Genomic DNA, 12,828 nt, shown 5'->3' with positions numbered 1-12,828 from the left:
TTCTGATATAGAGGGGTGTTTCTTCACTTGCTCATCTCCTGAGCATTTGAAGGTTCGGTTCGCGCTAAACCAGCTTCGCTTGGGAGCAAAGGACTGGTGGAAGTTTGTGACGACGCATTTTACGCCTGCTGAGCTTGCGGCAGTGACCTGGGAGAGGTTCACTGCCATGTTCCGAGATGAGTACGTTCCCCAGGTGGAGAGGGATTTGGCCCAGGAGTTTCTGACCCTCAAGCAGGGTACTGAGTCAGTTACAACGATCACCAGGATGTTCCATGAGAGGGCGATGTTCTGCCCTGAGCACGTGTCCACTGAGTAGGCACGTATGAGCCGATATTTGAGTATTTTGAGGCGAGACATTCGGGAGTTCGCGGCGAACTCCTCGTACCGGAAATTTGCTGAGCTTCAGGCAAATGCCCGGAAGAGGGAGATTGAGCTGGAGACTCAGGCCAGGGAGGAGGCGGAGTCTCAGGGGAGGGATCGACGACCGGCACAGTATCAGCCGGCAGCCAAGTGGGCCAAGCCCGCTGATCCCAAACCAGGGAGCCAGAAGGGCCGCACTTGTGGGAAGTGTGGCAAGGGTCACGATGGAGTCTGCAGAGCAGGATCTTGCTACAAATGTGGCAAGGAGGGGCATATAGCCAAGGATTGCCCCAAGGGGTTTGCAGTGTGCTTCCACTGCAATCAGACCGGACACCGGAAGGTAGAGTGTCCGCAGTTGCGAAGGTCATCTCAGGGAGCACCTCAGGGATCTGCCCATGCCGCCATCAGAGCTACAAAGAGTCGGCCAGTGAAGGCCGAGGCGCTGAGGGCACGAAGGAGAGCCTTTCAGCTGACCGCGGAGGAGGTCCGCGCAGCGCCCGATGTCGTGGCTGGTATGTATTCTTTCATGTATTTATTTTGATGTTGAGATATTATGCTTATGTTATGTTATGCGTAGGTACTTTTCTTGTGAATTCTGTACCTGCCTTGGTGTTATTTGACTCGGGTGCGAGTCGGTCTTTTGTATCTTTGGCTTTTAGTCAGCATATCAGTGTTAGTCGTGAGGCGTTGAGTCGGCCTCTGAGAGTTTCCATAGCTGATGAGAGGGTGATATATGCCACGGAGGTTCTCCGAGGTTGCGTAGTCGAGATTTTCGGTGTTGAGTTCCCGATTGATCTGGTTCCTATTGCGATGGGTGATGTCTACGTCATTGTGGGCATGGATTGGTTGAGCAGATTCGGTGCGGTTATCGACTGTGAGCGACAACTGGTGACCATACGAGACCCTAGTGGGGGAGTTACTTCGGTGTACGGCGAGGGTACACGTTCAGGGTCAGCGTTTTGTTCGGCCGCTAGAGCGAGGCAGTGTCTACAGCAGGGCTGTAAGGGTTTTGTGGCATATGTGATGGATATGCGGGTGGATTCAGAGAGGCCGAGTTCAGTTGAGGAGGTTCCGATGGTGCGTGAGTTCCCGGATGTGTTTCCCGAGGAGTTGCCGGGTGTGCCTCCTGTGAGGCGAGTGGAGTTCAGTATCGATCTGGTTCCGGGGGCCGCGCCTATCGCCAAGGTGCCTTATCGCCTTACACCTCTAGAGATGCAAGAGCTATCCTCGCAGCTTCAGGAGCTGCTGGGGAAGGGGTTTATTCGGTCGAGCAACTCGCCGTGGGGAGCGCCTATCCTATTCGTCAAAAAGAAGGATGGTTCACACCGGATGTGTATTGATTACCGGGAGTTGAACAAGCTGACGGTCAAGAACCGTTACCCGTTGCCGAGGATTGACGATTTGTTCGATCAGTTGCAGGGAACATCTTGGTTTTCCAAGATCGATTTGAGGTCTGGATATCATCAGGTGAGGGTGTGGGATGAGGACGTCCAGAAGACAACGTTTAGGACGCGTTATGGGAATTACAAGTTTGTGGTGATGCCTTTCGGGCTCACCAATGCCCCGACAGTGTTCATGGATCTCATGAACCGAGTGTGTAGGCCGATGTTGGATCGGTCGGTGATTGTATTTATCGATGACATTTTGGTATATTCGAGGTCTAGAGAGCAGCATGAGGAGCATTTGAGAGAGGTTCCCAGAGTTCTGAGATCGTAGAGGCTTTATGCCAAATTCTCCAAGTGTGATTTCTGGTTGTGGGAGGTCCAGTTCTTAGGACATCTCGTTAACTAGGAAGGGATATTGGTCGATCTGGCCAAGGTTGAGGCGGTGCTGAGTTGGGAGGTGCCGAAGTCACCCTCCGAGATCAGGAGTTTCCTAGGGTTGGCAGGGTATTATCGGAGGTTTATTAAGGATTTCTCCAACATCGCAGTGCCACTCACCAGATTGACACGGAAGGGTGTTGCTTTTTCATGGGGCCCCGAGCAGCAGGCCTCCTTTGAGACACTTCGCCAGAGGTTGTGCGAAGCCCCGGTGTTAGCTCTCCCGGAAGGGATGGAGGACTTTGTGGTATACTGTGATGCATCGATTTTGGGATTGGGAGCGGTGCTGATGCAGAGGGGGCATGTGATAGCGTATGCATCGAGGCAGCTGAAGCCTCATGAGACGAGATATCCCACCCATGATCTAGAGTTGGGAGCAGTGGTGTTTGCCCTCAAGATTTGGCGTCACTACTTGTATGGGGTTCGGTGTACGATATACACGGACCATAAGAGTTTGAAGTATTTGATGGATCAGCCCAACCTAAATATGCGTCAGAGAAGGTGGTTAGATGTGGTCATGGATTATGATTGTGAGATCATGTACCACCCAGGCAAGGCTAATGTGGTAGCCGATGCATTGAGTCGCAGGGCGGAGAGCACCCCGCTGCGGGAGGTATGTTTGAGATTGACCGTGATAGCTCGAGTATTGGACGCCATTCGTGGGGCACAAGCCGAGGCTCTGCGACCTGAGATGCAGAAGAGGGAACGGGTTGTTGGTTTGGTTTCAGAGTTCGTTACCGATGGTCGGGGGCTTATGACATTTCAGGGGCGTATCTGGGTACCGTTTGTGGGAGGAACGCGTACCATTTTGATGGAGGAGGCGCATCGGTCAAAATTTTTGATCCATCCGGGGGCCACTAAGATGTATTTGGATTTGAGAAAGGAGTATTGGTGGCCCTGTATGAAGAGGGATGTCGCGTGGTTCGTTGAGAGGTGTTTGACATGTCGTAGGGTTAAGGCTGAGCACCAGAGGCTGCATGGTAAGTTGCAGCCATTGGAGGTTCCCGAGTGGAAATAGGAACATATCACTATGGATTTCATCACCAAATTGCCAAGGATTGCCAGAGGAGTTGATGCAATTTGGGTGATTGTGGACAGATTGACAAAGAGTGCTCACTTCCTAGCTATCAGCGAGAGTTCTTCAGCAGAGAAATTGGCGGAGGTGTATGTGAGGGAAGTGGTATCTCGGCATGGGTTGCCGATCTCGATTGTTTCAGACCGTGATGTGCGTTTCACTTCCAGAATCTGGAAGAAGTTTCATGAGGAGTTTGGTACTAGACTATATTTTAGTACCGCATATCATCCCCAGACAGATGGTCAGAGTGAGCGGACGATTCAGACGCTCGAGGACATGCTCCGATTTTGTGTGTTGGATTTTGGGGGTAGCTGGGATGGATATTTTCCCTTGGCAGAGTTTTCCTACAACAACAGCCATCATTCGAGCATTGGTATGCCACCCTTTGAGCTGTTGTATGGGTGGAGGTGTCGGACCCCCATTTGTTGGGGAGAGGTTGGTCAGCGGGTGATGGGCAGTATAGAGATCGTGCTTCTGACGACAGAGCAGATTCAGCAGGTCAGACAGAGGTTGTTGACCGCTCAGAGCCGACAGAAGAGTTATGCAGACAGACGCCGATTCGAGCTTGAGTTTCAGGTTGGCGACCTTGTACTCCTGAAGGTCTCTCCTTGGAAATGAGTGATTCGATTCAGGAAGAGGGGCAAGTTGGGGCCCCGATATATTGGTCCTTTCCGTGTGACCGCGAGGGTAGGCCGGGTAGCCTATCGTTTGGATTTGCTAGCAGAGTTGGGGCAGATTCACGACACTTTTCATGTGTCGCAGCTGAGGAAGTGTATAGACGACGAGTCGGCAGTGGTTCCATTAGAGGATATTCAGGTGGATGCGAGCCTGAATTATGCCGAGAGACCAGGGGCCATCAGAGGTCGGAAGATCAAGGTTTTGAGGAACAAGGAGGTACCCCTGGTGTTGGTTCAGTGGCAGCATCGAAAGGGATCAGAGATGACCTGGGAGCCGGAGCGTGAGATGCGTGAGCAGCATCCGGAGCTATTTGCAGAGCGAGACTTCGAGGGCGAAGTCTAGTTCTAGTGGGGGAGAATTGTAACAGCCCGGATTTCCAGGTATCTTTTATGCTTATATTTTTGGAGTTTTGTGAGGGGACTCGGCGAGTTGGAGCTCAAACTCGCCGAGTAGGATCGCGGTTCAGGACGTGGGTTCGCACCTGGACTCGACGAGTCCAAGGAATGGACTCGGCGAGTCCTCGCTGTTTAATGAAACCCTAATTTCCCGGTCCTAAGCCCTATTTAAAGGACCTTATGGCCCTTCATTGCGGCTACCTTGATCTTGAGAGCACCAAAGCAACTGAGGGTTCTTGTGAGTGAGATAAGAGGCCATTGTTCACCAAATTTGTGTGTTTTTGCAAGAAAGGAAGAGGAAAGTCAAGCTAGAAGAGTTGGGGAGCTTGGATCTACTTTCATTTCATCAGAGGAGGCTTCTTGAGGTATCATTCAGAGCTTATTTCCGTATTTTTGTTGATATGGTCAAATCTAGGGTTTCTTCATGCCTTATTTGCTTTGTATTTGAAGTGTGAGAGGTCCCATGGGGATATGGTGCTTAGATCTGGACCTTAGTGTTGGATTAATGTCTAAGTCCATAACTATAATTGGTAAGACTTGACCCGACCCGGCATGGTCCATTTGGGTTGCATACCATCATGCACTTGGATAGACTAGAATGAGAGAAATAAGACACTTATGGTTATTAATATATTATAAGTTCTAGTATATTAATAATAAGAATAATAAGATTATTTAATTAGTATTGATCAAGAATTAATCTAGGATTAATTAAGTGATCAAAAGAAGACTAATTAAATATATGGGTTGATTGTGTAAATCATCCATACTTGTATAGTGGGCTAATGCTCCATGGATAATCAAGTTGGGCTAAAACCCATAGGATGGTCCATGGATGCTCCATGGTGTATTTGTACCCATGGATCATGGAAATGAAAGGCCATGTCAATTAGGGTTTACATGGTGTAACCCTAACTATATAAGCATCTTATTCTTGACCAAAATCGGCCACTAGTGTGTGAAGTGAAAGGGCTAGCCGATTTTGATGAGTGTAGAATTCTCTCAAGTCATTCCAAGTGTTTTGATGATTGTGATTCCATTTGAGGTGTCACACTTGGGGCACTAGGCACTCAAGCTTCATGAAGACTTTCTACATCAAAGAGGTATGTATTCTATCTTGCTATAGTTATTGTTTTGTATGCTAGATTAGGATAATACCTTGGAAGTTCTTATTTGCATGTATAATAGAGAAAACATAGATCCAAGGTATTTAGGGTTGCATGTACACTTAGGAGTGTTAGAATGCTCAAAACCCAACACTTAGTAGGTCCAAAGAGTCCCTAATATCATGCTTTATGTCCTTCCTTTTGGGTTGGAGGCTAGGGTTGCCATTTTAGAGGTCATTTCTCCAAAAAGAGCCTTGTAGGTGTTGTATGGTAACCATGACATGAACTTTACGTGATGAATGAGCTTAGGAGGGCCAGATCTATGAGTGGATGGAGCGGATCTGACCTCAGAAGCTAGTTTGAGTTGATGCATGGCATGGACTCGCGCGAGTCTGAAGAACAGACTCGGCGAGTAGCATGAAGATTGTCCTTAACCACTCAGCGAGTGGTCCTGCTGAGTTATGGGTTGACTCAGTGAGTCAGGGAGAGTTAGAGAGGGTTGACAGATGGACTGAGTCGAGCTGGAACTCGCCGAGTTATTCTTGAGACTCGGCGAGTTGAGTCGTGGTGGCCCCGCGATTCATGCTAGGTGGAACTCGTCGAGTCAAGGGAGTACTCGACGTGTCAAAAGAGAATCCTAGAGAGTTGGTGAATACGTATAGACTCGCCGAGTCACCCTAGTGCACTTGCCGAGTCCGGTCAAAATTGACCGTTGACCAGAGTTGACTTGATAGGGGTAGTCAACCTTAGTGGTAAAAGTGTTAATTAGAGATGTATGATGTTATAGGAGGATTATAGCTCGGAGGATCGAGCACGAGTGATTTCCATGATTCGCGGGTTATCGAGATATACGAGGTGAGTCTTCTTACTATACTTTACCTTGAGTAGGTAATCAGAGTTATGTGACAGATTATGTGTATGTTATGTGTTGTACTGCATGATGTCTATGTGATTTATGTTGTGCATGTTTATAGAGTTGGAACCGTAAGGTTCCCAGAGTTAGAACCAGTGGGTTCACAGAGTAGGGTCTACGGACCCACAGAGTTATAGCCTCGAGTGGCTAATATGTGTTATGTGTGGTATTTTGGGGAACTCACTAAGCTTTGTGCTTACAGTGTTAGTGTTGTTTGTTTCAGGTACTAGTGATGACCGTGGGAAGGCGCCGCCTTGATCTATACACACGCAAGGGATTTTTATGTGATATGATCTTGGGATTTTGTATGATGTGAATTGAAGATTTAAACTTGATGTTATGAAAATTAAATGAAAAATGTTTTTATATTTTGCGAAAAATTATTTTGAAATTCACGGTGTTACACGAATGTTCCAGATCTTCATCAGTAGAGTACAATTCCTTTAACATATCCCATATTTCTTTTGCTGTAGCACATGAACTCACCAATCGAAACGTATCCGATTGTAAAGCAAACCAAATCATTCTTAAGGCTTTAATGTTGCACTGAAACTTTTCTTTCTCGTCTTGAGGAATGCCTTTCACATCATTCACGAGCTGATTGTACTCCTTTTGAGTTTTGACAATCTTTGAAGTGCTTGAGTGAGCAAACGAACCAACTGTAATTGCTTCCCAGATCAAGTAGCCATTATCCTCTGAGCCGATTACATAATCTTCAATGTGGTGCGTCCAAACTTCATAATCCTGAGTGTATAAGATAGGAATCCTTGTTGTTGATCCAATACTGTTGGAGATGTTGATGGGATTGGATTGCGAATCGTCCATAGAAATTGTGATGATGTTTGATCGATAACCTGTTTAAGATCAGACTTGTAATTTATCGTTAGGGTAAGATCAATAATTAATGAGATACGCCAATTTGGAATGACGGCTCAATTAATATCAATCAATGCGGAAAAACCCTAATAATTTCTTCAACAGAAGAGATGTGTATGAATTACACAACCTCATGCTCTGATACCAATTGATGAGAATTAATCTCTTGATCGTTTAGATCTTTCACATGTATATTAATAAAGAACAAAATATTCAATCAAACACGACAAAGAACACAATATAGAATCAATATGAAGCTTATGATTCAAACGTAGTCACGCCTCAGCAAAGCTCAATAAAGAACTTCCACTGTAGAGGCGAGCTAGGGTTTACAATACTATTGATGAGAAAATAATTAAAGCGTTACTTACTAAGGATGCATGCATGCACCTTAAATACTAAAACCCTAGAATAAAATAATGCACGGTTGGACAGGCCCAAACCAGCTACAAAACGGAGCTAAAAGGAACAAGCCTAAGACGCAACACCATAATCCCAACACAACGATTCTTAAATTTCTGTGCCAATCCAAAAAGTTGGAGTGGTTGAGTTTTTCTTTGTCAAGAATTGACCAAATGTTCATCGGGTGGTGTGTTACAGTAGTTGGTAGAGCCATCTACAAAAGTTTAACAACGTTTTCATTTAGTATTTAATTCTTTAAATAACAATACCCTTCTGTTTCCAAAAACATTATTTATTTAAAGTCTAGGATCCAAGTTAAAAATCAAATAAATGGTTATGTATCCTTTATCCCATTTACTCAATTTTAACAAGGTAAATAATGTGTATTAATTACACCATTTGTAATTCCTAGATGTATCAGACCCTTAACAATCCATTTATTAATTTGACATGTTTGGTCTCATCTATGCCTTGGAACACTCTTGCTTAGGTTACCTTTATCACAAGAGGTTTCCAATAAAGTCATCCAATTAGAGAAACTTGTATAATTGACCTATAACTTGGTTATAGAAATCGGAAAAATACTTTGGCCATCAAAAGATCATACTAATGGTTAGGTATCCTTTATACCACTGGCATTATACAAGTGATGTGCAAATATTTCTAAAATTGGATGGCATAGACTTGCATTTTGAAAAAAAATTGAATGTTTTATTATTCTATATAAAACATGTGATAACATGACACTTGTATGCATCCAATATGTCATGGTATCAATTTTCTAAAAAATCACGTTTAAGGTTCTTATAAAAAACCTGATTTTTATATTTCGGCTTGGTTCAATTTTAAAATTAATACATTATTAAGTTTGTATTTGAGCCATTTAGAACCTTTTAATATTGTTTAATAGAACTTCCTTTTATTAAATAATACTTTGAAGTTTGAATAAGTCATAAAAATATGATTTTACACTTATAATTCAATATTTCAAAAGTTGCCATAATTAACAATTTTATAAAACCGGTTTTTATTTTATGCCTAGAATATGTTACATCCAATGTCCATATTTATATTTTGAAATCCAAACTCCATGTGATGTTTATTTTCTCCAAAAAAAATAGTTTGGGTTTATGAAAAACTAAATTATCAACCACACAAAATATTTACTTGAAAAATAAACAACACAAGCACGCATTTGACATAAGCAAGCATTAAGCTATATAACAATTTTGTTAGCCAACACAAAAGTGTTAAGTCCTTCTTAGGGGACAAAGGGACCAAATATTACAACCTGTTCTTCATGTGATCTTGAAGCTCCCACTTGCAATGACAACCAACTTTGTTGTAATTTTATAAAAACTTTATAAAAGTTATGAACTTTTATAAAATCTTTATAAAACCGTGGGTCTCCATGGTTCTTCAAGAAATGGCCTCCATCTTTATTATGTTACATTTTTCATAAAAATAAATCTAGTCTAAAACTAATCTATTACATAAAAATAACAAAAATAAAAACTAGCTACTTTTATTACATACTTTATGAATAAAAGAATATTACAAAGCATTTTCAACCAAATCACACAAACAACAACACAAATGGTCCAAGGCTTGTTTATGCACTCTAAAATATATATAAATATAAAACAACCTTTGTTTTTCTAATACACCTTTAAATGACAAAAAATGCATGTTAGTTTTTGTCACATAAAATAACAATTATAAAGTTGTCACAGAAAATATGTATGAACTTGTTTTTATACAAAAATAAGTTATCCATATTCTCCAAAAACTAAGATCTCCATAAATAAAAAAAAAAATCTAACCAAACTTGCAAGGTGGATCTGATACCAATTGTTGGGTTTTATTTAAAATACAAGTTTCAAAAACTACAAATAATGGCAAATGGAAGACTTGAGTTTTATAAATAACATAAACATTTTATCACCCAACAAGGATCATCTTACAAGTAAAAGAAATATTTAAAACACAACCATAGAAGGAAGAAGTGGTAAAAACCTTTAGAGCACTTTGAGTCCTCTAGGGAGGCTTGGAAGTTGATGGAGTGAGGATGAACCCTTGAGACACCAACAATGTTCCAACTTGATGTAATGCTAGTTACAACTCTTCAGCTTTAAATTCAAAACAAGATTATGACTTAAAGAGAGGATGTAAGCAACAAATATCTTCAAAATGCAAGACTTGAGAGAATATGGAGAGGGGAGGAGAAGCTCATGACTTTTTGCAAGGAAGGGATGATCAAAATGAATCCACTCTCCACTATTTAAAGTATAATGTTAATCCAAGGGTCCTTAACCATTAAGCACTTTAGATAACCTTGTCCCCTAGCATGCACCATACCTTGAATTCTTTTGATTAAACAAATAAGAAATCCATGCTTCTCCTTTTCCCCGTACATGGCCGTCCATGATGTTAAAAAAGAGAGGATTGATTTTATGTTTTATAAACTCAAAGTTTTTAAGATATAAACTTTGACTATTTGATAAAAGACAAAAGGCTTACCTACTCCAAAATGTTGTACATGACTTATTAATTTATACATTATGAAATAATGTGTTACTTGTATTATAAAATAATTATTTCCTTGAAATAAATATTTTCCCAATTTATTATAAGAGCTTATGAATATTTGTTAAATCAATTTATAATAAATAATCATTTGAATCAAGTTGCTGTTAGTGTAACCCTTAGGATCATATGTTATTTAGCAATATCATTTTAATATGACTCTTGATCGTACTAGATCTTTCAACATAGTCTTCATTATTATATTTTCTTGATCACAATCAAAATCAATAAGCCTCCCCCCTTTGAAATCAACATTCAATCCTTTGATCCTCAAATTCAAAATCGTTTCCAGATTCAACAGGAATTCAAGTTTGACTTTTGATTTTGACTTCAAGATTCAAACTCATACTCCATCTTCTTTTTGATTCCAATGCAAATATCAAATTCGATATCATCAATCTTCCACTCGAAATTAATCATATTCAAATCAATTTTCAATTGCCAAATACACTTGATTCTTGATGTACAACGAGAAGTATTAATCAAGTCAAGAATGAATAGAAAATCAGATGAACAACTCGATTAAACTGATTTATCAAACAAATTGATTATCAGTCAAAATTGATCCCATACAAGTTAAAATCAAAGAAACTTCACTGATTTCGATCATTAACTCAATCAATTTCAAGACCAATTTGAGTTTGCTTCGAAATTCTATCTTCATCAAAATACCTCAAGAACAATTAAATCCAGACAATGAAGATCAGAATAAAAGTGTAAAATGACGTTGCGTTTAGATTTGGGCTTGATCAAAACAAATCACCAGAATGGGCTTAAACATCGAATTAACGAATGGAAAATGTGATTGAACTCTGATGAGATAAAATCTCTAGATCTTTTAGATCTTTCACAGGTAAATCAATGAAGAACAAATAACAAAATCAAACAAGACAATGAACACAATATAGAATCAATATAATGCTTATGATTCAAACGTAGTCACGCCTCAGCAGAGCTCGATTAAGAACTTCCACTGTAGAGGCGAGCTAGGGTTTACAATACTATAATGAGAATAATCAAAAACGTAAAAAACAAAGGATGCATGATGTAACATCCCTAATTTCACGGCCAGAAAAGACCGATTTGTTTATGTTTTGTTTTTAAAATTAGAGTAATCTTTTAAAGGAAACAGTTGCGGAATTTGTTCCCAAAATAAGATATGATAATAACTTATCAAAACATTTCTCAAAGAGAATGTATTTTCATTTAATAATAAAACCTCGGGATGTCATGTTCCGATACAGACATATAAGCATAAACAGAACTTACATTTAATTACACTAATGATTTATATCTCCTTTAAATCTCTTTCTGAAATATGTATTCGTATCAATACTTGTGATACAAAGAAAACTGAGTAGGTCAGGCTTGGGAGTCTGGTGAGCATATATGGTTTTCAACCCACGATAATATAATTATTATATTCAATTATCAAATAATCAATCCAATTACCTAACCCCATTATCTCCATTTATTTCTTAAAGATTTATCCTAACAACTGATTACCCTTCTCCCATTCATTCCTAAGGATTGCCCTATGGAATTGGCACAAAGTCTAGTGCTGCCATGGTTCTTAGATTTCCTCTGGTGAACACGCAGTTCAAAATAATTAATGAACACCTAGTTCAAGAACACCCATTGAACACACTCTGTTCAATAATACCTTATGAACACCTAGTTCAAAATAACCTAATGAACACTTAGTTTAAAAACACCTAATGAACACTTGGTTCAAAAACACCTAATGAACACTTAGTTCAAATATCCTTGGCGATCACATAGTTGAAAACATCTAGTGAACACTTAGTTCAAATATCCCTGATGAACTCAATCACCTAAGGAGCACAGAGTACGAAAGCTCTTAGTTCAGACCACGTGATAATAATGTATATCTCGATCCTGCAAAACCACTAATATTATTAACACATATAAATCATATTTCTAAAACAATCTATCTCATCCCGTCGATCCCCACATACTGACCCTATACAATGATCTTACAAGATCTAGCCTAAGGAATCGATATGAACAACAACTGACGAAGCTGCTTCAGAAATTCCCTGGCAGCAAACGAGGATCAATAAAGACATCAAATGAGGGGAATGGAATAAGTTTTACCACGAACCTTCGTTCGTAAAAGAAAGAACCACAAGACAATTAAGTCAGGGGTAGTTATCTAGACAACAATGCCTATGCGTGGTCTGACTATCATGAGGTATTATACCCCCAGACTCTACCTATCCCAGCGTCGAACTTTGCCTAGCAGTGGCCTGAATACATGAGGTATTTCACCCCCAGATGCACCGTATCCAGCAATATAACACTAGACATACCTAGCAGTGGTCTATTACCGACACACTTTATTAGGCAGTCTATGAAGTTCCTTTAATTACTTAGTGAAAGAAAACGCTGACATATGAAGCTCGGTCAATCACTTCATAAAAGAAACGTTGACTCCAAAGCTCTCTCAAAATAAAAGTATGGGGAAGTACTACTAGAGTACTCCCGTACGCTCCCGTAACCGACACACAAAATTGTCAAAAAGACTTTGTACATGATAGTACTTCTGACACATTATAGTACTCTGGTATGCGAAAGACTCGTACCCGAGAACATA

Source organism: Lactuca serriola, chromosome 4 (genome assembly GCF_051521515.1).
Source record: "Lactuca serriola cultivar US96UC23 chromosome 4, Lser_US96UC23_V15, whole genome shotgun sequence".
NCBI classification, from domain to species: Eukaryota; Viridiplantae; Streptophyta; class Magnoliopsida; order Asterales; family Asteraceae; genus Lactuca; species Lactuca serriola.
The sequence above is the reverse complement of the archived record's forward strand: the minus strand, read 5'-3'. Positions refer to the sequence as shown.